This window comes from Cherax quadricarinatus, chromosome 45 (assembly GCF_038502225.1).
Source record: "Cherax quadricarinatus isolate ZL_2023a chromosome 45, ASM3850222v1, whole genome shotgun sequence".
NCBI classification, from domain to species: Eukaryota; Metazoa; Arthropoda; class Malacostraca; order Decapoda; family Parastacidae; genus Cherax; species Cherax quadricarinatus.
In genome coordinates, this window is record NC_091336.1 from 12681347 (window position 1) to 12708975 (window position 27629).

A 27629-nucleotide genomic window follows, 5' to 3' on the forward strand; every position below is an offset into this window, starting at 1 on the left:
AGGTCATTTATATGCATTCCTTCCTGCGTATAATTCCCGACTACCTGGACAAAATCTCCAGCTTCACCATTACTGTCTCCCAGGACAGCACCTCCAGCTTCACCATTACTGTCTCCCAGGACAGCACCTCCAGCTTCACCATTACTGTCTCCCAGGACAGCACTATCAGCCCCACATTTACTGACTACCAGGACATAACCTCCAGCCTTACAGTTTCTGACTACATGGCCAGTATCAAGGGCAGTACCATTCAGTCCAGACTTTTTATGTTCCCATCTGTTGTAGAAAGCTTCCAGGTTGTCTATGAAAGCAGCTTTGATGTTATCCTCTTTTAATACCCTTGTGATTTTAGTCCACAGATTTATCTCATTTGGGCATACCCAAAAACACTTCCCTGTTTTAATACTGCTTGTAGCTAGTTCTTGGATATCTGCACAAGGGGCGTGACACCAATTTCCACAAAAATGACAATTTATCCAAGTGGAAGCCCGTTTGTTTGATTGATTGCAGACTACACAGAGCTTCATAATGATTTGAATGGTTGAATTACTGTAATTCTACTAGCAACCTCTTGAATACTCTATTAATAACCTCCTTAAATGAAGCTCTAGCTCTTAAATGACGCTCCCTTTACAGGCGAAGGCAAAGAATAACAGAGCGGCTAAAAGAGGCCAATACATCTGCAATACGTAGGGAGACACTGGTCAGATAAATAGCAAACATCGAACTAAAGCTAAAGAAATCTTACAGGAGTCAAGAAACACGAGAAGTAAAAGCCATAAATGAAATTGCAAGAAACCCAAAGTATTTCTCTTCTTATGCCAAATCAAAGTCTAGAACAACATCCAGTATTGGGCCCCTACTTAAACGGCATGGGTCCTACACAGATGACACCAAGGAAATGAGTGAGCTACTGAAGTCCCAATATGACTCGGTTTTTAACGAACCACTAACCAGATTGAGAGTCGAAGATCTAAACGAATTTTTTATGAGAGAGAAAGAATTTGGTAGACACAAGCGTATATGATATTATCCTGATGCCAAATGACTTCGAACAGGCGATAAATGACATGCCCACGCACTCTGCCCTAGGCCCAGACTCGTGGAACTCTGTGTTCATCAAGAACTGCAAGTTGCCCCTATCACGTGCTTTTAACTTCCTATGGAGAGGGAGCATGGACACGGGTCGTCCCACAGCTACTGAAAACAACAGACATAGCCCCACTCCACAAAGGGGGCAGTAAAACAATAGCAAAGACCTACAGACCGATAGCGTTAACGTTCCATTCAATTCAATTCAATTCAATTCAAATTCAATTCAAAGTTTATTCTCTATAAGGATTTCAATGCTGAGTTTACAGAAATTTGGTTATTGTTTGGTTTACATGTAGTAAAATTGTGATTACAGAGTGTACCACTAGAACGCTTAGCATGGCTAGGCATTTCGGGCATACTTAGTTTTATTCTTAATTGTAAAATATTACAAATTATGAGGTAAGTTGGTATTATGGCTAAGTGACTAAATACTAGTTTGTGAGTTTAGCAATGTGAATGCTTTTGTTTTGGCACAGTATATAGTTTCAGTATTGGAGTATCACAGAATTCATTATTTTAAGACTGAGATTAATATTTCTGTTTATGGTCAAATGAGTGAGCGAGTGTAAGTGTGAACCACCAGGTGGTATTCGTGTAGTTAGTTGACGGGGTGTATCAGGGAGATAAGATGTTTTCTAATGGTAGTTTTGAAGGTGATGAATGTGTCTGCAGTTCTAGAGTTCTCAGGTAGGGTATTCCAGATTTTAGGGCCTTTGACATACATTGAATTTTTGTAAAGGTTTAGTCGGACACGGGGAATGGCGTAGAGATGTTTGTTTCTGGTGTTATGCCTGTGGGTTCTGTCACAACTATCAAGAAAGCGTTTTAGGTCAAGGTTGATATTAGAGTTTAAGGCCCTGTAGATATAGATTGCACAGTAGTAAGTGTGGATGTACTGAACTGGGAGTAAGTTTAGATCTTTGAAGAGTGGGGGGGTGTGCTGCCAGGGATGGGATTTAGTGATTATTCTTACTGCAGCTTTTTGTTGGGTTATTATTGGCTTTAGGTGTGTTGCTGCAGTTGATCCCCAAGCACAAATAGCATAGGTGAGGTATGGATAAATAAGTGAGTGGTATAGTGTGAGAAGGGCATTTTGCGGCACGTAGTATCGTATCTTGGAGAGGATCCCAACCGTTTTGGATACTTTTTTGGCTATATGCTGGATATGGGTGCTGAAATTCAGGTTGTTGTCAATGTATAAGCCTAGGAATTTTCCCCCATTATTTCTGGTAATTAGAGTGTTGTCAATCTTAATGTTAATTTGTGCATCTCCTGCTCTGCTACCAAACATAATATAGTAAGTTTTGTCAGTGTTAAGCGTAAGTTTATTGGCTGTCATCCAAGTCGATATTTTAATCAGCTCCTCATTCACAATGGTGTTGAGGGTGGCAAGATTAGGGTGAGAGATGACATAAGTCGTGTCATCAGCAAAGAGAATGGGTTTCAGGTGTTGGGATACGTTTGGAAGGTCATTGATGTATATGAGGAAGAGCAGGGGACCAAGGACACTTCCCTGCGGAACTCCAGTATCAAGTGGCCGTGTTGCTGATGCTGTGTCTTTAATGGTGACGTACTGATACCTATTAGTAATGTAAGATTTGAAATAAGCAAGCGCATGGCCTCTTATACCGTAGTGGTCAAGTTTGTGGAGTAGGATTTCGTGGTTTACTGTGTCAAAAGCTTTTCTTAGGTCAATAAAAATTCCTAGTGGATATTCCTTATTTTCCAATGCTGTGTAAAGCAGTTCTAGCATTTTTATGATTGCATCATTAGTGCTTTTATTTTTCCTGAATCCAAACTGGCAGGGGTTGAGTATGTTTTGAGCCGTTATAAATGAATACAGTCTCCTGTGCACGAGTTTCTCAAAGGTTTTGGATAGCAATGGTAAGTTAGATATTGGCCTATAGTTGTTTAAGTCTGTAGGGTCACCACCTTTATGTATTGGTGTAACCCTTGCCATCTTTGAAATCTTTGAAAGGGTTCTAAGGAGCAAGATCACCACCCATCTAGATACCCATCAACTACATAACCCAGGGCAGCATGGGTTTCGAGCATGTTGCTCCTGTCAGTCCCAACTACTGGATCACTACGACAAGGTCCTGGATGCACTAGAAGACAAACAGAATACAGATGTAATATACACAGACTTTGCAAAAACCTTCGACAAGTGTGACCATTGTGTAATAGCACACAAAATGTGTGGTAAAGGAATAACAGGAAAAGTTGGTAGATGGATCTATAATTTCCTGACAAATAGAACACAAAGAGAAGTAGTCAACAGAGTCAAGTCTGAGGCGGCTACGGTGAAAAGGTGTTCCGCAAGGCAAAGTACTTGCTCCCATCTTGTCCCTTATCCTCATATCGAACATAGACAGGGATATAAGCCACAGTGTCGTGTCTTCCTTTGCAGATGATACCCGAATCTGCATGACAGTGTCTCTCCAGGTGGACATCAACCAAAACAATATGAAGCTCAACGATGAGAAATTTCAATTACTTGGATATGGTAAACGTGAGGAAATTAAAATTTCATTGGAGTATAAAACAAATTCCAACCACACAATAGAGTGTAAAACTAATGTTAAAGACCTGGGAGTGATCATGTCGAAAGATCTCACCTTCAAGGACCATAACATTGTATCAATCGCATCTGCTAGAAAAATGACAGGATGGATAATGAGAACCTTCAAAACTAGGGATGCCAAGCCCATGATGAAACTCTTCAGGTCACTTGTTCTATCTAGGCTGCAATATTGCTGCACACTAACAGCACCTTTCAAGGCAGGTGAAACTGCTGACCTAGAAAATGTACAGAGAACCTTCACGGTGTGCATAACAGAGATAAAACACTTCAATTACTGGGAACGATTGAAGTTCCTGAACCCGTACTCTCTGGAACGCAGGTGGGAGAGATACATGATTATATACACCTGGAGAATCCTAGAGGGATTAGAACCAAACTTGCACATGAAAATCACTCCCTATGAAAGCAAAAGGCTCGGCAGACGATGCAACATCCCCCCCAATGAAAAGCAGGGGTGTCACTAGCACGATAAGAGACAACACAATAAGTGTCAGGGGCCCAAGACTGTTCAACTCTCAGTAGTAGTAACCAGTTACCAGTCTCAGTAGTAGTAACCAGTTACCAGTAATCGTCCGTTGACTCAACGACCAACCGTCTCTGCCTGAGTCGTAGTAGTAACCAGTTACCAGTCTCAGTAGTAGTAACCAGTTACCAGTAACCGTCCGTTGACTCAACGACCAACCGTCTCTGCCTGAGTCACTATCTGAATTCATATTGTGCTGACCTCAGCAGTATTCAAAGGCCCCCTCACATAGGGTACTGCAGCCGGCTAGTCAGTATTACGAGTGTAACCAAGGAGATAGGTACGGCTGGCAAGGGCTCTATCGCAATTATACGTAATAACAGCCTACGTGAGTATTTCTTACCTAATCCACGAGTCGAACTCCCACATGATACAACTGCTTCCCAGCATACATAAGGGGAATTACTGATAGACCCCTGGTTGTCTTCAATCAGGCACTGGACAGGCACCTAAAGGCGGTACCTGACCAGCCGGGCTGTGGTTCATACGCTGGATTGCATGCGGCCATCAGTAACAGCCTGGTTGATCAGGCCTTGATCTACCATGAGGCCTGGTCGCAGACCGGGTCGCGGGTGCGTTGACCCCCAGAACTCTCTCCAGGTAAACACACGACCATAACACAAGGCACAGATCACTCTTTGACGTTCCCCGTGTCCATCTCACACTATGTAAAAACTCTATGCATATAAAGGGCCCAAAAGTTTGGTATTCATTACCAGTGAATACCAAAGGAACCTTATCTGTACATCAATTCAGAACCCCAAAAATAAACGGCCAAAGTACAATAAATTCTCATATTTTAACTCAAATATTTTAATGCAGGTGTTGAATAACAAAAATTTGACATAAGTATAACCTATTGTATAATTAGTGCAACCTGATCAAACTTTGTTTTGTACGTCTAGTGTTAAGTAATCAGTAATCTGTAAAGTTTAGACTGCCCGTAAATGCCAAGACATGATAGTGGCTCTCTTTGCACTACAAATCATTGTAAACCCTCACTGTAAACTACGTATGTATATATACTTCCTACAATATGTCAACCACATTGTTAACGTGCAAGGAAATAAAAAAAAAATCTGAATCTGAATGGTGTATTAGTGTCCGTTTTCTTTGTATGGACCGCCATGCTGACTGTCTGGCAGGAAGAGTGTAAACTATGTCAAACACCAATTTCTACCAGGCCTTATTAATAAACTTTATTTAGTAATTAAGTTTTATTTAATATTTGTGTACATAACATATATTTCTAAATCAACAGCAAAGACATCTACAGTGTAAAGTGTCAAAGCTTTATTATATTTGACGTAATAAGAAATTAAATTTTTTTAGAAAATTCTGAGGACATAGTTTTTTTTTACATTCATAAATATGGTTAACACGATTTTGTGTAACATGCAGTTTTTAGGCAGATAACTACTGTGTTATTCAAGAGTCTACCCTATATAATGCTATATACATATTTTTGTTATACACATGCTATCTCCCAGCAAGGTAGGATGCATATAAACATGTATATACTGTTAAGATAAGATAAGATAAGATTTCGTTCGGATTTTTAACCCCGGAGGGTTAGCCACCCAGGATAACCCAAGAAAGTCAGTGCGTCATCGAGGACTGTCTAACTTATTTCCAGGACTGTCTAACTATCTCCTATCTCCTTTGTATTGAGTGTTATTAATTTAATATTCCTGAAATTTCCATAGCCTGAATAAGGCAGATAATTTGTATTGCAGGAGAGAGAGCAGTTCCTGGACACAAGGACCAGCACAACACTTGAACTAGTCGTCATATATAAAGGTATGATTATATTCTTTTACAGGGAATGTCTTGAGTAATGTTTCTCAGTCATTTCTGCCAGCTGGCTCAATATTTCTGCCAGCTGGCTCAATATTTCTGCCAGCTGGCTCAACATTTCTGCCAGCTGGCTCAATATTTCTGCCAGCTGGCTCAACATTTCTGCCAGCTGGCTCAATATTTCTGCCAGCTGGCTCAACATTTCTGCCAGCTGGCTCAACATTTCTGCCAGCTGGCTCAACATTTCGAGAATTTGACCACAATATCATCCATATAGCAATGTTATCCACACTGCAATATCATCTATAATGGAGTTAAAATAAGAATTTTTGTTGAGTGACAATGGGTTATAAGTGATTTGATGTTTTAGATCCCATAAACATTTAATATACATGAAGCAAGGACAGATTACAGAGTAGAACAAACTGAGCAATGTTTGAGGTACATAGTAATGTATTTTTTGGAAGAATGTCCAATTTTAGAAATTTTCTTAAAGTTTTTAGCTTGATTGCTAAACACAGTGAAGTACCCCAGTGGAAATAATTCACTTTTTTGGGTTATCCTGGGTAATGTACAAATTTTACTGTATGGTAATTGTAGTTACATGGACTTGTACCTAAAAAAAAACTTACTAAGATCTTAGCAGTATTGAGTGATATTGTTGGTTGTCATCTAAGTAGATATTATTACAAGAGCATCAGTAATATAGTTGTTGGAGAAACTGCGTCTGAATTTGGGACAAAATTTGTCATCTTCAACCAGAAGATTAAGATTAAGAACTGGTTAAAATTTCTTAATAATTAGGTAACTCATAGATATGGATAATTGAGGGTGTATGGTGATCTCTGTGGCTCCCCTACATTAATAGTTTGAATTGATGAAGTATTGTCATCAGTATGTTGTGCTCTACTGTAGCAAAATCTTTTCTTAGATCAATAAAAAGGTTCATTGGATATTCATTACTTTCTAGAGATGAATAGATTGAGTCAAGCATTTTTATTAATGTATTTATACATTTTCCTGGCCTGACACCAAATCAGTAATGGGTAAGAATATTGTTTTGTTACAAATTTCTACTGTGTTACAAATCCCCAGCCTGGCCTGGTGGCTGAAGCTTTCGCTTCACACGGCAAGGGTCTGTGTTTTATTTCCAGTGGGGGTAGAAACATCGGGCGTGTTTCTTTACACCGGTTGTCTATGTTCACCCATCAGTAAAATGGGTATCTAGGAGTTAGTCATCTGGTGTGGGTCGCATCCTGGGACAAGGACCTAATTTGCCCGAAATGCTCTGCATAACGAACGGCTTTCTATATAGTAGTATGTCACTGATGTCAGCTAGGACTGTATACCTTGTACATGTAGTAAATAAAGATATTATTATTATTATTATTATTATTATTATTATTATTTTCAAATTTTTAACCCCAGAGGGTTAGCAATCCAGGATAACCCAAGAAAGTCAGTGCTTCAATGAGGACTGTCTTATTTCCATAGGCTTCCCAGTCTTTTCCCCAGATTATGTATGAATTATATTTTCAAATTTTTAGGACAATAATGGCGAGTTAGAAATTGGGCAGCAGTTGTTGATTTCTGTTGGGGTCTCAACTTTTGTGGATTGGTGTAACTTGTTACCTTTGATATGTTTGAGAAAGTTTTGGTTTCTTGATTTGTTGAACATTACTGTAATGGTGAACAATAGTAGATTACAGCATTCTTTTATGTGAATAGTGGTTCAGTACATATGTGTTTTTTTTTTTTATTACTGAAGATACCTATGTAGAATTAGCTGGGGATATAGAGAGTTTTAGGTAATTATCAGTGAGACAGTCTCTAATTTAGGTATCAGAGTTTGGGGTTTTGCTGGCTAGGAGATTCAGTTGGTTTGTTTAGAATAATTTCCTTAGTCTTAGTAAGTATTTGAACTCAGTATTGAGAAAGTGCTTTTCAGGTCTTGTTATATATCTACAGGGAACCCTCAATTTAACCCTTACACTGTGTCCAGTGTACTAGTATGCAAATGCTGTCTGTCTTTCCAACATACTAGTACGCTCAATTTTTCATACTCACAAATCTATCACCTGCCAATATTTTTGACCTTAGCACAAATCCTTGGATCTCCTTCCATTTATTCTTACATTTGAAAAAAATATTAAGGCCAGAAGAGTTTACACAATGTGCAGTATCATGGTTAACTAGTAGTACTCAGATTTTGACTGTACATATATCTGATGTACTAGTACACCTCACTAGCAGAAGTAAACAGTGGAATCACCACCAGCTTACCTTCTAGCAAACAGGATGTGCAGGTGGCACAAAGATAATATATTCATTCTACATTTATTACCATTTCATGATACTAACAGTGGAATTCACCCACAAAGCACACTAAATATATTTAACCCAGGATAAGCCAGTAAAGTCAAACATTGTAAATAATTTTCATGCTTTGAGAAGTATTACACTCTGAAATAAATGTAATGTTGTAAGTATTCCTTGTATATAGCCTTATAAGACCAAAATAGTTAAAAAAAATAATTGTACCATATATTCCAAGTGGAGCAATGTCAGATTAAATACTGTATTTCCCAATGTTGAAATGCTAAAACCCCTTTTATTAAACACATATAATATCATAAGAAACTAGTATACATAATGTTAAACATTAAAAAGCAATTAAAAAATTAACCCTTTCAGGGTCCAGAGGCCAAATTTCAAAGTGCATACCAGGGTCCAAGAATTTTAAAAAAAAAATTTTGTTATTTTTTCTTATGAAATGGTAGAGAATCTTTTTCTGAAGGTAATAAAACAAAAAGTACGAAATTTGATGGAAAATTGTTGAAATTATGCTCTCGCGAATTTTGATGTGTCAGCGATATTTGCGAATCGGAGATTTTGCCGACTTTGACTCCCATTTTAGGCCAATTACATTATTCCAGTCGACCAAATTCTTAGCTATTTCACTAGTATTACTTCTATTGTAAAGTGATCGGAAATTGGTAAATTGGCCAATTTAACACAAAGTTCAAAATATTCCAATTTCAAAATAGGGTCCAGAATAAACAATGTAGGTATTCCTGGCACTAAACTAACATTTCCTCTGTTCATTAGTTATGTTTTGAGGCTTTACAAATGAACTCCATTTTTATTTTTTATTCACATAATGAATTTTTATTCACACCAAAATATAGAAGATTTACTGTTATGCAATATTGTAATAACTGTATAAATATCATCACCACATTTGTGAATGTATATTAGACCCACCATGTATATTAACATTTCTGCTATTGAGCTCAGTTTCAAGACATTTCCAATGCAAAAACCAATCAAAATCATCTCTGTTTCTGTAATATGTCTTCCATTCTATCAAATGAGATAAGAAATCGCAACTACAACTATAAAAACCCTATGAAAAAACACTGCAAAGTCGCAGTTTTAATCGAAAATCACAGTCTCAGTTTTTTTTCTCTCATACACTGTGTGCTGCAGGATTTGTTTTATGTGGCGCACACATACCACATAATGTATTCTCTCATATCTAGGCCCAAATTTACCACTCACAGATTATCAGAGTGAGCTGAGCTCATGGCATAGATCTACGGTTTGGACCCTGAACGTAAAGCTGTAGATCTATGGCACGGACTCTGAAAGGGTTAAAACAATCATATTTTGGCATCAGTAAATTATAAAATGTAAATAGTATAGCTGGTGCTTTTATGCCGCTGGTGCCAGTAAGTAATAATTTTTTTGTCAACTTCAACACGCTGTAAAATTGTAAATTTTTATCGGATTCCACTCATTTTAGTCTTATTCAATTTAGAAAAATGAATATTGTTGAAACTACAGAGACAAGAATTTTTTTTTTTTCTTCAGGGTCTCCCACAATTTAAAGGCTAATGAACTAAGGGGGAAGGGAGATATCCATTAAATTTAATTATCATAACAATGACAGACAATTCTAGATTTAACAGGCTTAGACCCTTAACCCTTTGACTGTTTTGGTCGCATATATATGTCTTACGAGCCAATGTTTCAGACATATATATACTCAATAATTCTAGCGGCTTCAAATCAAGCAGGAGAAAGCTGGTAAGCCCACATGTGAGAGAATGGGTCTGTGTGGTCAGTGTGCACCACATAAAAAAATCCTGCAGCACGCAGTGCATAATGAGAAAAAAAAAACTGACCGTTTTTTTGGATTAAAATGCCGACTTTGAGGTGTATTTTCGTATAGTATTTATCATTGTATTCTCGTTTTCATGGTCTCATGTGATAAAATGGAAAACATTTTGCAGAAATAAAGATGATTTTGATTAGTTTCACAATGAAAACGACCTTGAAATTGAGCTCAAAGTAGCGGAAATGTTCAATTTTTACTAATGTTCAAGAGTAAGCAAATGACACCACACGTCCAACACACATCAACTGGGGAGTCTAATATTCTTTCACTAGTGCACTGATATTATTTATACCATTTTTACAATACTGTAGTAGTCTGCATAACACAATCTTCTATTTTTTGTGTTTACCTGGAGTTTACCTGGAGAGAGTTTCGGGGGTCAACGCCCCCGCGGCCCGGTCTGTGACCAGGCCTCCTGGTGGATCAGAGCCTGATCAACCAGGCTGTTGCTGCTGGCTGCACGCAAACCAACGTACGAGCCACAGCCCGGCTGATCCGGAACTGACTTTAGGTGCTTGTCCAGTGCCAGCTTGAAGACTGCCAGGGGTCTGTTGGTAATCCCCCTTATGTGTGCTGGGAGGCAGTTGAACAGTCTCGGGCCCCTGACACTTATTGTATGGTCTCTTAACGTGCTAGTGACACCCCTGCTTTTCATTGGGGGGATGGTGCATCGTCTGCCAAGTCTTTTGCTTTCGTAGTGAGTGATTTTCGTGTGCAAGTTCGGTACTAGTCCCTCTAGGATTTTCCAGGTGTATATAATCATGTATCTCTCCCTCCTGCGTTCCAGGGAATACAGGTTTAGGAACCTCAAGCGCTCCCAATAATTGAGGTGTTTTATCTCCGTTATGCGCGCCGTGAAAGTTCTCTGTACATTTTCTAGGTCGGCAATTTCACCTGCCTTGAAAGGTGCTGTTAGTGTGCAGCAATATTCCAGCCTAGATAGAACAAGTGACCTGAAGAGTGTCATCATGGGCTTGGCCTCCCTAGTTTTGAGGGTTCTCATTATCCATCCTGTCATTTTTCTAGCAGATGCGATTGATACAATGTTATGGTCCTTGAAGGTGAGATCCTCTGACATGATCACTCCCAGGTCTTTGACATTGGTGTTTCGCTCTATTTTGTGGCCAGAATTTGTTTTGTACTCTGATGAAGATTTAATTTCCTCATGTTTACCATATCTGAGTAATTGAAATTTCTCATCGTTGAACTTCATATTGTTTTCTGCAGCCCACTGAAAGATTTGGTTGATGTCCGCCTGGAGCTTTGTAGTGTCTGCAATGGAAGACACTGCCATGCAGATTCGGGTGTCATCTGCAAAGGAAGACACGGTGCTGTAGCTGACATCCTTGTCTATGTCGGATATGAGGATGAGGAACAAGATGGGAGCGAGTACTGTGCCTTGTGGAACAGAGCTTTTCACCGTAGCTGCCTCGGACTTTACTCTGTTGACGACTACTCTCTGTGTTCTGTTAGTGAGGAAATTATAGATCCATCGACCGACTTTTCCTGTTATTCCTTTAGCACGCATTTTGTGCGCTATTACGCCATGGTCACACTTGTCGAAGGCTTTTGCAAAGTCTGTATATATTACATCTGCATTCTTTTTGTCTTCTAGTGCATTTAGGACCTTGTCGTAGTGATCCAATAGTTGAGACAGACAGGAGCGACCTGTTCTAAACCCATGTTGCCCTGGGTTGTGTAACTGATGGGTTTCTAGATGGGTGGTGATCTTGCTTCTTAGGACCCTTTCAAAGATTTTTATGATATGGGATGTTAGTGCTATTGGTCTGTAGTTCTTTGCTGTTGCTTTACTGCCCCCTTTGTGGAGTGGGGCTATGTCTGTTGTTTTTAGTAACTGTGGGACGACCCCCGTGTCCATGCTCCCTCTCCATAGGATGGAAAAGGCTCGTGATAGGGGCTTCTTGCAGTTCTTGATGAACACAGAGTTCCATGAGTCTGGCCCTGGGGCAGAGTGCATGGGCATGTCATTTATCGCCTGTTCGAAGTCATTTGGCGTCAGGATAACATTGGATAGGCTTGTGTTAATCAAATTTTGTGGCTCTCTCATAAAAAATTCATTTTGATCTTCGACTCTCAGTCTGGTTAGCGGCTTGCTAAAAACTGAGTCATATTGGGACTTGAATAAAAAATCAAAATAGAAAGCAAGAGTAATATAAGAGGGGCCTAGAGACATGACTAATGAACAGAGGATATGTTATTTTAGTGCCAAGAATGTCTACATTGTTTATTCTGAACCCTATTTTGAAATTGGCATATTTTTTAATTCGCGTGAAATTGGCCAAATTGCCAATTTCTGACCACTTTATTGGGTAGTTCAGATCGGTAAATGGGTGGTTTCTTTTACTCAATTGATAGAAAAAATGGAGTTCTAAAGAAATAGCTATGAGTTTGGTCAACTGGAACAACACAATTGGGCAAATACAGGGCTCAAAGTCGGCGAAATCGCTGATGCGTATATGTCACCGAGACCACTAACTTCGCGGGAGTGTAATTCGACCAAATTTCTTACTTTTGGTGTCATTACCATCGGGAAAATATTCTCTTATCATTTCATGAGAAAACATATTTTTTTTTCCAACAAATTTTGCAACATGGAATGAGTTTCAGAAAGGGGCTTGCGACAGTCAAAGGGTTAAATCCAAAAATAAACTTGCCTAGTGGACTCCAATAACAATGGACAATTCTGAGTTTAATGGACCTTGTTGAATCCAGAATTATCCATAAAAAATAAGACTATTCTGATTTAACCCTTTCAGGGTCCATGCTGTAGATCTATGGCTATACGTTGAGGGTCCAAACCGTAGATCTACGCCATGAGCTCAGCTCACTCTGATAAGCTGTGAGTGGTAAATTTGGGCCTAGGTATGAGAGAATACATCTATGTGGTATGTGTGCACCACATAAAACAAATCCTGCAGCACACAGTGTATATTCTTTTATAATTGTATTTGCTATTTCTTGGTCTCATTTGATAGAATGGAAGATATATTACAGAAATAGAGAAGATTTTGATTGGTTTTCGCAATAGAAATCGCTTGAAACTGAGCTCAAAGAAGCAGAAATGTTAAATTTTTGCTTATATTCAAGAGTAAACAAATGACCTCACACGTCTAATACACGCCAGCTGGTGGGTCTAATATACATTCACAAATGTGGTGATATTATTTACACAATTATTACAATATTGCATAAGAGTAAATTTTCTATTTTTTGGTTTGAATAAAAATTCATTATGTGAATAAAAAATCAAAATGAAATTCGTTTGTAAAGCCTGAAAATGTAACTAATGAACAGAGCAACTGTTAGTTTAGTGCCAGGAATGCCTGCATTGTTTATTCTGGACCTTATTTCTACATAGCTCTTGTTCTTCTTTATTTCTTCTATTGTCCATGGGGAAGTGGAAAAGAATCTTTCCTCCGTAAGCCATGCGTGTCGTATGAGGCGACTAAAATGCCGGGAGCAATGGGCTAGTAACCCCTTCTCCTGTAGACATTTACTAAAAAAGAGAAGAAGAAAAACTTTATAAAACTGGGATGCTTAAATGTGCGTGGATGTAGTGCGGATGACAAAAAACAGATGATTGCTGATGTTATGAATGAAAAGAAGTTGGATGTCCTGGCCCTAAGCGAAACAAAGCTGAAGGGGGTAGGGGAGTTTCAGTGGGGGGAAATAAATGGGATTAAATCTGGAGTATCTGAGAGAGTTAGAGCAAAGGAAGGGGTAGCAGTAATGTTGAATGATCAGTTATGGAAGGAGAAAAGAGAATATGAATGTGTAAATGCAAGAATTATGTGGATTAAAGTAAAGGTTGGATGCGAGAAGTGGGTCATAATAAGCATGTATGCACCTGGAGAAGAGAGGAATGCAGAGGAGACAGAGAGATTTTGGGAGATGTTAAGTGAATATATAGGAGCCTTTGAACCAAGTGAGAGAGTAATTGTGGTAGGGGACCTGAATGCTAAAGTAGGAGAAACTTTTAGAGAGGGTGTGGTAGGTAAGTTTGGGGTGCCAGGTGTAAATGATAATGGGAGCCCTTTGATTGAACTTTGTATAGAAAGGGGTTTAGTTATAGGTAATACATATTTTAAGAAAAAGAGGATAAATAAGTATACAAGATATGATGTAGGGCGAAATGACAGTAGTTTGTTGGATTATGTATTGGTAGATAAAAGACTGTTGAGTAGACTTCAGGATGTACATGTTTATAGAGGGGCCACAGATATATCAGATCACTTTCTAGTTGTAGCTACACTGAGAGTAAAAGGTAGATGGGATACAAGGAGAATAGAAACATCAGGGAAGAGAGAGGTGAAGGTTTATAAACTAAAAGAGGAGGCAGTTAGGGAAAGATATAAACAACTATTGGAGGATAGATGGGCTAATGAGAGCATAGGCAATGGGGTCGAAGAAGTATGGGGTAGGTTTAAAAATGTAGTGTTAGAGTGTTCAGCAGAAGTTTGTGGTTACAGGAAAGTGGGTGCGGGAGGGAAGAGGAGCGATTGGTGGAATGATGATGTAAAGAGAGTAGTAAGGGAGAAAAAGTTAGCATATGAGAAGTTTTTACAAAGTAGAAGTGATGCAAGGAGGGAAGAGTATATGGAGAAAAAGAGAGAGGTTAAGAGAGTGGTGAAGCAATGTAAAAAGAGAGCAAATGAGAGAGTGGGTGAGATGTTATCAACAAATTTTGTTGAAAATAAGAAAAAGTTTTGGAGTGAGATTAACAAGTTAAGGAAGCCTAGAGAACAAATGGATTTGTCAGTTAAAAATAGGAGAGGAGAGTTATTAAATGGAGAGTTAGAGGTATTGGGAAGATGGAGGGAATATTTTGAGGAATTGTTAAATGTTGATGAAGATAGGGAAGCTGTGATTTCGTGTATAGGGCAAGGAGGAATAACATCTTGTAGGAGTGAGGAAGAGCCAGTTGTGAGTGTGGGGGAAGTTCGTGAGGCAGTAGGTAAAATGAAAGGGGGTAAGGCAGCCGGGGTTGATGGGATAAAGATAGAAATGTTAAAAGCAGGTGGGGATATAGTTTTGGAGTGGTTGGTGCAATTATTTAATAAATGTATGGAAGAGGGTAAGGTACCTAGGGATTGGTAGAGAGCATGCATAGTTCCTTTGTATAAAGGCAAAGGGGACAAAAGAGAGTGCAAAAATTATAGGGGGATAAGTCTGTTGAGTATACCTGGTAAAGTGTATGGTAGAGTTATTATTGAAAGAATTAAAAGTAAGACTGAGAATAGGATAGCAGATGAACAAGGAGGCTTTAGGAAAGGTAGGGGGTGTGTGGACCAGGTGTTTACAGTGAAACATATAAGTGAACAGTATTTAGATAAGGCTAAAGAGGTCTTTGTGGGATTTATGGATTTGGAAAAGGCGTATGACAGGGTGGATAGGGGGGCAATGTGGCAGATGTTGCAGGTGTATGGTGTAGGAGGTAGGTTACTGAAAGCAGTGAAGAGTTTTTACGAGGATAGTGAGGCTCAAGTTAGAGTACATAGGAAAGAGGGAAATTATTTCCCAGTAAAAGTAGGCCTTAGACAAGGATGTGTGATGTCACCGTGGTTGTTTAATATATTTATAGATGGGGTTGTAAGAGAAGTAAATGCGAGGGTCTTGACAAGAGGCGTGGAGTTAAAAGATAAAGAATCACACATAAAGTGGGAGTTGTCACAGTTGCTCTTTGCTGATGACACTGTGCTCTTGGGAGATTCTGAAGAGAAGTTGCAGAGATTGGTGGATGAATTTGGTAGGGTGTGCAAAAGAAGAAAATTAAAAGTGAATACAGGAAAGAGTAAGGTTATGAGGATAACAAAAATATTAGGTGATGAAAGATTGGATATCAGATTGGAGGGAGAGAGTATGGAGGAGGTAAATGTATTCAGATATTTGGGAGTGGACGTGTCAGCGGATGGGTCTATGAAGGATGAGGTGAATCATAGAATTGATGAGGGGAAAAGGGTGAGTGGTGCACTTAGGAGTCTGTGGAGACAAAGAACTTTGTCCTTGGAGGCAAAGAGGGGAATGTATGAGAGTATAGTTTTACCAACACTCTTATATGGGTGTGAAGCATGGGTGATGAATGTTGCAACGAGGAGAAGGCTGGAGGCAGTGGAGATGTCATGTCTGAGGGCAATGTGTGGTGTGAATATAATGCAGAGAATTCGTAGTTTGGAAGTTAGGAGGAGGTGCGGGATTACCAAAACTGTTGTCCAGAGGGCTGAGGAAGGGTTGTTGAGGTGGTTCGGACATGTAGAGAGAATGGAGTGAAACAGAATGACTTCAAGAGTGTATCAGTCTGTAGTGGAAGGAAGGCGGGGTAGGGGTCGGCCTAGGAAAGGTTGGAGGGAGGGGGTAAAGGAGGTTTTGTGTGCGAGGGGCTTGGACTTCCAGCAGGCGTGCGTGAGCGTGTTTGATAGGAGTGAATGGAGATGAATGGTTTTTAATACTTGACGTGCTGTTGGAGTGTGAGCAAAGTAACATTTATGAAGGGGTTCAGGGAAACCGGCAGGCCGGACTTGAGTCCTGGAGATGGGAAGTACAGTGCCTGCACTCTGAAGGAGGGGTGTTAATGTTGCAGTTTAAAAACTGTAGTGTAAAGCACCCTTCTGGCAAGACAGTGATGGAGTGAATGATGGTGAAAGTTTTTCTTTTTCGGGCCACCCTGCCTTGGTGGGAATCGGCCAGTGTTTACCTGGAGTTTACCTGGAGAGAGTTTCGGGGGTCAACGCCCCCGCGGCCCGGTCTGTGACCAGGCCTCCTGGTGGATCAGCGCCTGATCAACCAGGCTGTTGCTGCTGGCTGCACGCAAACCAACGTACGAGCCACAGCCCGGCTGATCAGGAACTGACTTTAGTTGCTTGTCCAGTGCCAGCTTGAAGACTGCCAGGGGTCTGTTGGTAATCCCCCTTATGTGTGCTGGGAGGCAGTTGAACAGTCTCGGGCCCCTGACACTTATTGTATGGTCTCTTAACGTGCTAGTGACACCCCTGCTTTTCATTGGGGGGATGGTGCATCGTCTGCCAAGTCTTTTGCTTTCGTAGTGAGTGATTTTCGTGTGCAAGTTTGGTACTAGTCCCTCTAGGATTTTCCAGGTGTATATAATCATGTATCTCTCCCTCCTGCGTTCCAGGGAATACAGGTTTAGAAACCTCAAGCGCTCCCAGTAATTGAGGTGTTTTATCTCCGTTATGCGCGCCGTGAAAGTTCTCTGTACATTTTCTAGGTCGGCAATTTCACCTGCCTTGAAAGGTGCTGTTAGAGTGCAGCAATATTCCAGCCTAGATAGAACAAGTGACCTGAAGAGTGTCATCATGGGCTTGGCCTCCCTAGTTTTGAAGGTTCTCATTATCCATCCTGTCATTTTTCTAGCAGATGCGATTGATACAATGTTATGGTCCTTGAAGGTGAGATCCTCCGACATAATCACTCCTAGGTCTTTGACGTTGGTGTTTCGCTCTATTTTGTGGCCAGAATTTGTTTTGTACTCTGATGAAGATTTAATTTCCTCATGTTTACCATATCTGAGTAATTGAAATTTCTCATCGTTGAACTTCATATTGTTTTCTGCAGCCCACTGAAAGATTTGGTTGATGTCCGCCTGGAGCCTTTCAGTGTCTGCAATGGAAGACACTGTCATGCAGATTCGGGTGTCATCTGCAAAGGAAGACACGGTGCTGTGGCTGACATCCTTGTCTATGTCGGATATGAGGATGAGGAACAAGATGGGAGCTAGTACTGTGCCTTGTGGGACAGAGCTTTTCACCGTAGCTGCCTCGGACTTTACTCTGTTGACGACTACTCTCTGTGTTCTGTTAGTGAGGAAATTATAGATCCATCGACCGACTTTTCCTGTTATTCCTTTAGCGCGCATTTTGTGCGCTATTACGCCATGGTCACACTTGTCGAAGGCTTTTGCAAAGTCTGTATATATTACATCTGCATTCTTTTTGTCTTCTAGTGCATTTAGGACCTTGTCGTAGTGATCCAGTAGTTGAGACAGACAGGAGCGACCTGTTCTAAACCCATGTTGCCCTGGGTTGTGTAACTGATGGGTTTCTAGATGGGTGGTGATCTTGCTTCTTAGGACCCTTTCAAAGATTTTTATGATATGGGATGTTAGTGCTATTGGTCTGTAGTTCTTTGCTGTTGCTTTACTGCCCCCTTTGTGGAGTGGGGCTATGTCTGTTGTTTTTAGTAACTGAGGGACGACCCCCGTGTCCATAAATATATAAATTTTGAAATTAGAATATTTTGAACTTTGCATTAAATTGGACAAATTACAGTGGACCCCCTCATAACGATCACCTCCGAATGTGACCAATTATGTAAGTGTATTTATGTAAGTGCGTTTGTACGTGTATATTTGGGGTCTGAAATGGACTAATCTACTTCACAATATTCCTTATGGGAACAAATTCGGTCAGTATTGGCACCTGAACATACTTCTGGATTGAAAAAATATCGTTAACCGGGAGTCCACTGTACTAATTTCCGATCGCTTTGTTTTGTAGTTGAAACAGTTGAGTTGGCAATTTATTGTGCTCAACCGATAGAATAGAAGTAATACTAGTGAAATAGCTAAGAATTTGGTCAACTGGAATAATGTAATTGGCCTAAAATGGGAGTCGAAGTCAGCAAAATCCCTGATACGTAAATATCGCTGACACATCAAAATTCGCGAGAGCATAATTTCGTCAATTTTCCATCAAATTTCGTACTTTTTGTTTTATTACTCAGAAAAAGATTCTCTAGCATTTCATAAGAAAAAATAACAAAATTATTTTTTGAAAATTCTTGGACCCTGGTGCCCACTTTGAAATTTGGCCTCTGGACCCTGAAAGGGTTAATGGACTTTATCTATAAAATGCAAAGCTAATTTACCCAGTGGACTTTAAAAAAAAAAATGAAAAATTCCAGAGTTAATAGATGTTGTCTTTTGCTTCTGAATTTTGTTCAGCCAAAAATTTTATCTTTTAAATCTGAAATCCATTAACTCTTTGACTGTTTCGGTCGTATATATATGTCTTATGAGCCACCGTGTTTGATGTATTTATACGCATAAATTCTAGCGGCTTCAAATCAAGCGGGAGAAAGCTGGTAGGCCTACACAAAAGAGAATGGGTCTGAGTGGTGGGTGTGCACCCTGTGAAAAAATTCGGTGACTCATTGGTGCTTTGTGGGAACGCCATCTTGGTAGTCCATTTTCACCATGCCTTGCGGTAAGAAGTACCTCACTCCTCGGCGGATTGGAGGTCTTTTGTTCTCAAGTGATAGCTCTAACAGTGATGGAAGTGCCAGTGAAAGTGATTTCATGGTTTTGGAGTGGGTGTGACTGAAAGCAGTGCTCAGGATAACGTAATTAGTGATGAAAATCCAGACGACCCACAACCATCCACATCTGGTGCTGGGCCGTCTCATTCACGTTCATTTGTACCAGGACAAAAGAGGAAATTATTTGCCCGTGTACAAGACTCAGATGTGAGCAGTGAAAGTGATAGTGATAGTGATTTCAAAGCTATTGAAAGCAGTTCTAGTTGTGACAGTGAGAGTGAATATTCTCCAGTGAAGCGGCAGTATATATGACATAGCATGCGTTCTGGTAGTGTGTCATATGTTGTTCCAAGGGGAAGGAATTAATCTCGGAGTACATCCCGTGGCCCTATACCACGAACTGATAGTGAAGATGACTATATTGTTACAATGGGTATGAATGATGTGAGTGAGGCAGCAGGTGGTGGTGGTGATAGTAGTAGTGGCATGAGTCATGTGGCACCAGCAGCTGGCCACGCTACTACCGATGCTGCTAACTCAGCACAACCACAACCAGCCTCAACCAACCCCACACTCCCACAACATCCACAACCTGCACAACCACAACCACCTTTCAATATCCAGAACCCACCAGCAGACCGCATCTGGGATTGGCAGCAAGGTGACAATTTTGTTCCCAATCCACACGACTTTGATGAAACACAAAGTGGAATACAGCCATCATGTAGACTTGGAAACAGTGCTACTGAACTGGAATGCTTTCAGTTATTCTTCGATGAACCCCTGATGGACATTATTGTCAGGGAAAGCAATACGTACATAGAGTACACCATGGCAAACACAATTCTTTCACCAAGATCATGCCTACACCAGTGGAAGGACACAACTGTGGCAGAGATGTATCTGTTCTTTGCCACAATAATGCTTATGCCACATGTGTATAAGCACAGTGTCAACACATACTGGTCGACAGACCGCCTGATTTCAACCCCAGCTTTTGGTGACATTATACCAGTGAATAGATTTGTTCTGCTGTTAGGTATGCTACACTTTTCAGACAAAACAAGGCCTGACAGAAGCGACAGGTTATATAAGATCAGAAATGTGTTTATGTACCTGAAACAAAAGTGCTGTATGTATTTTTATCCTATCAGGAAGCTTGTTATTGATGAGTCTTTGATTTTGTTCAAAGGAAGACTCTCATTCAAGCAGTATATACCAAGCAGGAGGAAACGCTTTGGTATAAAGTTATTTGTACTGTGTGATTGCAAAAGTGGTCTGGTTTTGGATATAATTGTGTACACTGGCAGTAAAACATTACAGGATACCAGGAAGTTACTGGGTATCTCTGGTGATGTGGTTAGAATAATGATGGAACCATATCTTGGTAAGGGGCATATTTTATGTACTGACAACTGGTACACAAGCCCTTTACTCAATGATTTCTTGTGAGTGAACATGACAGATGTGTGTGGCATAGTGCGTGGAAATTGTAAACATATGCCCAGGTTCGACGCTGGCACTCATAGAGGTGATGTTTAGGTGTTTGCTGCCAATGATATCATGGCATTTCGGTGGCATGATAAATGTGATGTCACACTGTTGACGTCAGTTCACCCAGCACGAAATGGAGACAGTGGCAAGCAGAATAGAGACCAATGAACCTATTGTAAAACCTGCAGCTGTGATGGATTACAATCTCAATATGCACTTAGTGGACAAATGTGACATGCAGATTGGGTTTGCTGATTGTGTTTGCAAGAGTTATAAGTGGTACATAAAACTCTTTTTCTATCTTCTTGACATTTCCATGCTGAATGCTTATAATATTTATAAGTTGAAGACCAACAACAAACCCAAATATGGTGAATTTTGTTTGTCAGTTATCAGACAAATAATATTCAAGTACCAAGGAACAACACTTGCAATAGACCAGCGCCCACGAAATTATCAACACATGCTCTCTCGTCTGACGCCTGGTGATCACTATCCCATACCACTGCCTGCTACTGCTTTCAAGAAAAATGCTCAGAAGAGGTGTTATGTCTGTGCACATACCACAAAACGCCCACAAAAACGCAGACACTCGTTTTATGTGTGAGGAGTGTGAAACACCATTGTGCTTACACCCATGTTTCAAAGAATTCCACAAGCTGCAGCAGTTCTAGAAAAGTGTCCAGTGATTGTACATATATGTATATATATTATAGAACAATCGTAATAAATTATTTTTTATATTGTTTGTGTAAACAAGTTTTCTAAACAATATGATGATACTGGTGTTTTTGCTATAATTGTGACATTCAACGAATGTATATATGAGCATTGCACCATACTTTGGTCTCACAGGCCACATAAGTTATGTGAAAAAATAAAATAGTGAATAAAACAAGAAACCTTCGAATACAAATAAACCAAACTTTACCGGGTGAGCAGTAGTCGCCGCTGTTGCCATACGTGGCTCATTTTCTGCCAACTTCATGCCTCCATATCTCGGTAAGTACTGATGGCAATTTTTTTTTTTTTTGGACTAAAACAATCAGAAAAATAATCTTAACATTTTCATAAGAATTTTTTTTGTTGTTGTTTTTTTTCGAATATTTTTCGACACCAGGAGACACTTCAGGATTAGGGGTTTCAACAGTCAAGGGGTTAAACTAAGGTTTTTACTCTTGTTTCATTAAACTTGTCAGAATAATACAGTTGTTTGGATTTCTTTATTAGCTTGGTGAGTGCTGATGTTTACCTCTTTGCTAGTTCTTTGGGTATTGAGCCTTATCTGTATTACTTTTCAGTTATGCTGTTTATCAATACATCTGAGGATGCTGTAGATTAGTCATCGGCTTAGTCTTAATTTAGTTTTTAAGGGCCAATGTATATTGTAATGGCATCAGTAACACAGATCTACATGGGAGGCAGTGAAAGGGTTAAAAAACCAACTATGTTTTTGGGGATAGTGTCTAAATGACACATGCCAGTCGCTTAAGGAATAGTTTCCTCTAGTCATGTGCTATTGAATGAGCGAGTCCAAGAGGTAATTACAATATACTGTAGTTTGATTCTGCATTGGAATCTAATTCAACATTAGATGATGCTCTATGACACATACTGATTTAGAACTTTTTTAATATATGTACAGTAATTTTAAAGGAGGGGTGCTGCATAATCCTATGGGTTTAGCACTCCCCCATGATTATAATATATAATAATTTAAAGGAGGGGTGGGGATGGGCCATCTGAACTCTGATGTCACTGCACTTCTAGTAAGACTATGATTGAATAAATGGAGGTGAAAGTGTTTTCCTCTTTGTTGGATCACCCTACCTTGGTGGGAGAGGGCTAGTGCACTTACAAAAAACTAGCATGGAAAAACCATGTCTGGAGTAGATTCCACTGGTATAGCTTTCCAATAAGCTGAGTTGCACATGTCTTTCCAGCCACACCAAGGTGGCTACTTTTGGAAAGGGTTGCAGATTGAAGGAAGGAGTGCCACTGGGCAGTATACTGTGTTAAGGATGTGATCAGAAGAATTTAAATGGATGGACAGTATAATTAAAAATTGAGAGATCAATACAAGGAAGAAAGATTGAAATGTATATGTAGATCTGGAGCCCACATAGCTAAGTATATACAGTAAATGGTTTCAGTGTTTCACATTCTCTAAAAGTAGCGAAGGTGAAACTGGTCCTTACAGTGCTTGTCACGGCATTATGCCGGGTGAGCACCCCTGCATAATGCCTGACGAAAATGAAAGGCTTATCATACAGGGGTGTCTTTTTTCATCAGTGTATTATGTTGAGTAGCAGCCATTAGCATGATGTCATGGCCTGCCGCCACACTCCACAGTGACTCCTCAGTGCTCATGTAGCTGCCATGGTGAGAGGAAGTGTTGCACTTTTGTATATCATCCACCCCATCTTTTATCCAGTGTTCCCTTTGGTTTTAGGGCTATACTTGTTTGATTATAGGTAAAAGGAAGTCTTTAACACCTGAAACTATAGCTCAAATCATAGGGCTTCACAAAGCTGGGCATCAGATGAAAGAAATAGTGGGGAATGTTGGTGTGTGTGAGTGTTCAGTGAGGAACTGGGTGCAGCATTTCAAGGCTGGTGGCAGTGACAGGATACCATCTGCTAAACCTCGGCCTGGCCTCTCAAAGAAGACATCTGTTCGTACGTTAACTGTGTTAAAGAAGCAGTTAGAGAGTACACCTAAGATGACTGCTAGAGAATTGAAAGAAAAGAACCCACATCTTCTCTCAGAGGTGTCTGTAAGAACTGTTAGCAGATGTGTGTCAGAACTGGGCTACAGTAGTCACTGCCAGGTTAAGAAACCAACCCTCTCCAAGCCACAGAAGAAATGTAGGCTGGATTATACAAAGAAATATCTTCACTGGAATCTTCAACAGTGGTCTGAAGTACTGTACTTTGGAGTGATGAAGCAACTTTCACCATCACCTGTAACCGTGGTGAACATGTGTACCGGCCCAGAGATAGTGACCCGCTAGACCCAGGCTACACCTGTGGGACGACCAAACACCCAGACTTGCTCATGGTTTGGGAGTGTTTCAGTGCTCAGAGTGTTGGTAAACTCATTGTACTTCCCAAAAACCAGCATATGAACCAGTATAATTACCTGGAGTTATTGTGTGACAAATTACCTGGGGCGTTTGACAAGTGTGGGGCTACAGTTTTTATGCAGGACGGTGCACCATGTCATACTGCCAGATCTGTAGTTCAGTGGCTTAAGGACTGTGAAGTAAGGTTCTTTAACCCTTAAACGGTCCAAACGTATATATACGTTCACTCGCACAGTGCCTTGATTATTTTGAAAAAAAAATATACAAAAAATTTTTTTTTATAGAAAAAAAAGAGCACATTTTTTTAAGTATTCTAGAATAAAAAAAAAATTAGGGTCAGTACTTACCGAGGTATGAGGCCGAGAAGTTGGCACGGATGCTCATGTGACAACAACATGGAGTCCTGCCGCTTGCAGAAGTGTTGCTGATATACCTTTTTTCCTATTTTCATATTATTTTATGGAATTTTTATGTTCTGATAATTACAATTTGTAGTAGTTCTTGTCATTTTATAATCAATCTTTGTTCTGACACTAGTATTAGGTACTGAAATTGTACTCAAATTGTCACAAACACACTGACAGGTGGACATTTACACCTGCCTTGGTCATTTACTATTGTCTTGGAATATATACAAAGTATTTATATATCCCAGCAATGTTCTGGATATATGGAAGTACTATATAATGGAGGAGGAGGAGGAGGAGGAGGAGGATGATGATGATGATTGATGATGAGGATGATGATGAGGATGATGATGATGATGATGAGGATGATGAGGATGATGATGATGAGGATGATGATGATGATGATGAGGATGATGAGGATGATGATGATGATGATGATGAGGATGATGAGGATGAGGATGATGATGATGATGAGGATGATGATGAGGATGATGATGATGATGAGGATGATGAGGAGGATGATGATGAGGATGATGATGAGGATGAGGATGATGAGGATGATGATGAGGATGAGGAGGATGATGATGAGGATGATGATGAGGAGGATGATGAGGATGATGATGATGAGGATGATGATGATGAGAATGATGAGGAGGAGGAGGAGGATGATGATGAGGATGATGATGAGGAGGAGGATGATGATGATGAGGAGGATGATGAGGATGATGATGATGAGGAGGAGGATGATGAGGATGATGATGATGATGAGGAGGAGGATGATGATGAGGAGGATGATGATGATGAGGAGGAGGATGATGATGATGAGGAGGAGGATGATGATGAGGAGGAGGAGGATGATGATGAGGATGAGGAGGAGGATGATGATGATGAGGAGGAGGATGATGATGAGGATGATGATGATGAGGAGGAGGATGATGATGAGGATGAGGCGGAGGATTATTTTAGTGCCAGGAATGTCTATCTTGTTTATTCTGGACCCTATTTGGAAATTGGCATCTTTTGAAATTTGTATGAAATTGGCAAAATTGCCAATTTCTGACTATATTGGATAGCTGAAATTGGTAAATGGGTGGTTTCTTGTACTCATTCGATAGAAAAATGGAGTTCTAGCGAAATAATTATGATTTTTGTCGACTGGTACATTGGAATTGGCCGAAAATAGGGCTCAAAGTGGGCGAAATCGCTGGTGCATAAACATTGTCGAGACCGCTAACTTTGCAAGAGCATAATTCCGTAAGTTTTCCATCAAATTTCATACTTTTGGTGTCATTATGATCGGGAAAAGATCATCATTTCACAAGAAATTTTTTTTTTTTTTTTTATTTTCAAAAAATTTCCAACCCTGAGAACAAGTTTAGGAGAGGGCCTCTCGACCCTGAAAGGGTTAATAATAATAACAGTAATGTAGTAATAATCTTGTGTGCTAAACCTGAATGGGTCATATAGGGCTGTAGGTAGGGGTTTGCAAGGATAAGGGTATGCAAGGGGTAGAAATTAGTGGTCAGGGTTAGTCCTTGTAAAACTGAAATCGTAGTTGGGGCAATAGGTTAGTTTCCGTTAAAAAGCCAGAAAAAGTCCGTCAGAGGTAGGATTTTCAGTGAGGTCAGTGTGTGTTAGGGCTTTGTAGATATTGGAAGTGAATTCTGCATGCCTACTGATAGATAGGACAATCTATTAAGATATGGTGAGCTGACATTGTGACCTGGCAGTCCTCACAGAATGGTGCAGTCATTTCTCTATGTGGTTAAAGTGGATCAGTTGTGTGTGTCAGTTCGTGAGCACAAGAGTGTAGCTTTCTAAACCCAATAGTGGTAGAAAGATGGCCAGAATCTCAATTGTGGTTTGATGGAAAACAATTTGTTGTGCTTTAACTCAGACCAGTGATATTGCTAGTAGTTGTGAAGTTGAGACATTGAAAAATAGTCTGATAAAGGAACACCCCTGCAAGAAAGTGGGAGTGGGGCTCAGTTTTTTATCTGGTCTCTGCAAGTGCAGAGACCAGGTAAAAAAAACAACTTTTCCTCAATAGAAATTTAAAATTCCAAATTGTATACAGAGGACAGTAGGATGATGGGAGTTGAATTTCTGGATAGCCTGTGATACACGTTGGGAGTCAGAAACTACCACTAATGATGAGGTAGACATGGCAGTAATGTGTATAATAACACTGAGACCAGCATATAACTGCTGGCCGACTCTAGTAAATGCCCTTGGATTTTCTTCCTGGAAAAAAAGCTAAGTCCCTGACACCATCAAGGGATTTAGAACCATCGGTGTGCATGACTATGTATAACATAAGAATGAAGTTGAAAATTTTAAGAGTGTAAGGTTGTTGTGGGTAAGTGAGCTTTGGGCACAGAAGTAGGAAGGAGCAAACTTGAATCATCAGAACTCACCTAGGAGGGAGGGAAAACTTTGATGCAGTGTGAACATAATGGGGAGGCAAATTAGGGGATGTCATTAGAGCATGAATATGGAGAGGAAAGGAGTATAATAAAGGGGGTAATGATCAAGTAAAATTAGCCTTAATAATATCTGTAATTGTGCTGAATGTGGAAAAATTGTGGTCATGGAAGGAGACAAAATAGCAGAGACAATGCGCATTGCATCAATCTTGCAGACATGCCATTTGCCTCTGTATACAGACTCTTGAATGGAGAAAGCTGAAAAGCCCCAAGACAAAAACATAACCCTTAGTGACGAATGAGATAATTTAAAAAGAGTAGTGGGTGAGGCTGAGGAATATAGTTGGTCTTTGCAATTTGGTTTAGATAAGGAGTGAGTGAAGACATGATTTTTTGGAACCTGACAAGTTGCTGAAGTGTGAGCAAGGTAATATTTTGTGAAGGGATTCAGGGAAACAGGTCCTGGAGGTGGGAAGTACAGTGCCTGCACTATAAAGGAAGGGTTTGGGATATTTACTGTTTGGAGGGACGTCTGACCTGTCATATCTATGCACTTCTGGCAAGACAGTGATAGTATGAATGATGGTGAAAGTATTTCTTTTTCAGGTCACCCTACCTCTGTGGGAGGCAGCCAGCATGTAAAAAAAAAAAAGATATTAGGAATGAATGGAGGTGAAGAAGGTTTGTATATCAGCTCCTAAGAAAGATGGGCTAAAGTTTTAAGAAGATTCAAGTGGCTATGATAAA

The 27629-nt window shown here is 40.0% G+C and overlaps 1 long non-coding RNA gene across 2 annotated transcripts; it reads left to right on the forward strand.

The window, feature by feature from the left end:
- Positions 1-2643: 2643 nt before the first annotated feature.
- On the forward strand, positions 2644-27598 carry LOC138854001 (uncharacterized). 2 transcript variants are annotated; one of them, XR_011393176.1, is made up of 3 exons: positions 2644-2979; positions 5939-6002; positions 27489-27598. It is a non-coding gene; the product is annotated as an uncharacterized lncRNA (long non-coding RNA). The 2 variants fall into 2 exon arrangements; XR_011393175.1 differs by lacking the exon at positions 2644-2979 and having other exon boundaries at positions 5814-6002.
- The last annotated feature ends 31 nt before the right edge of the window (positions 27599-27629 follow it).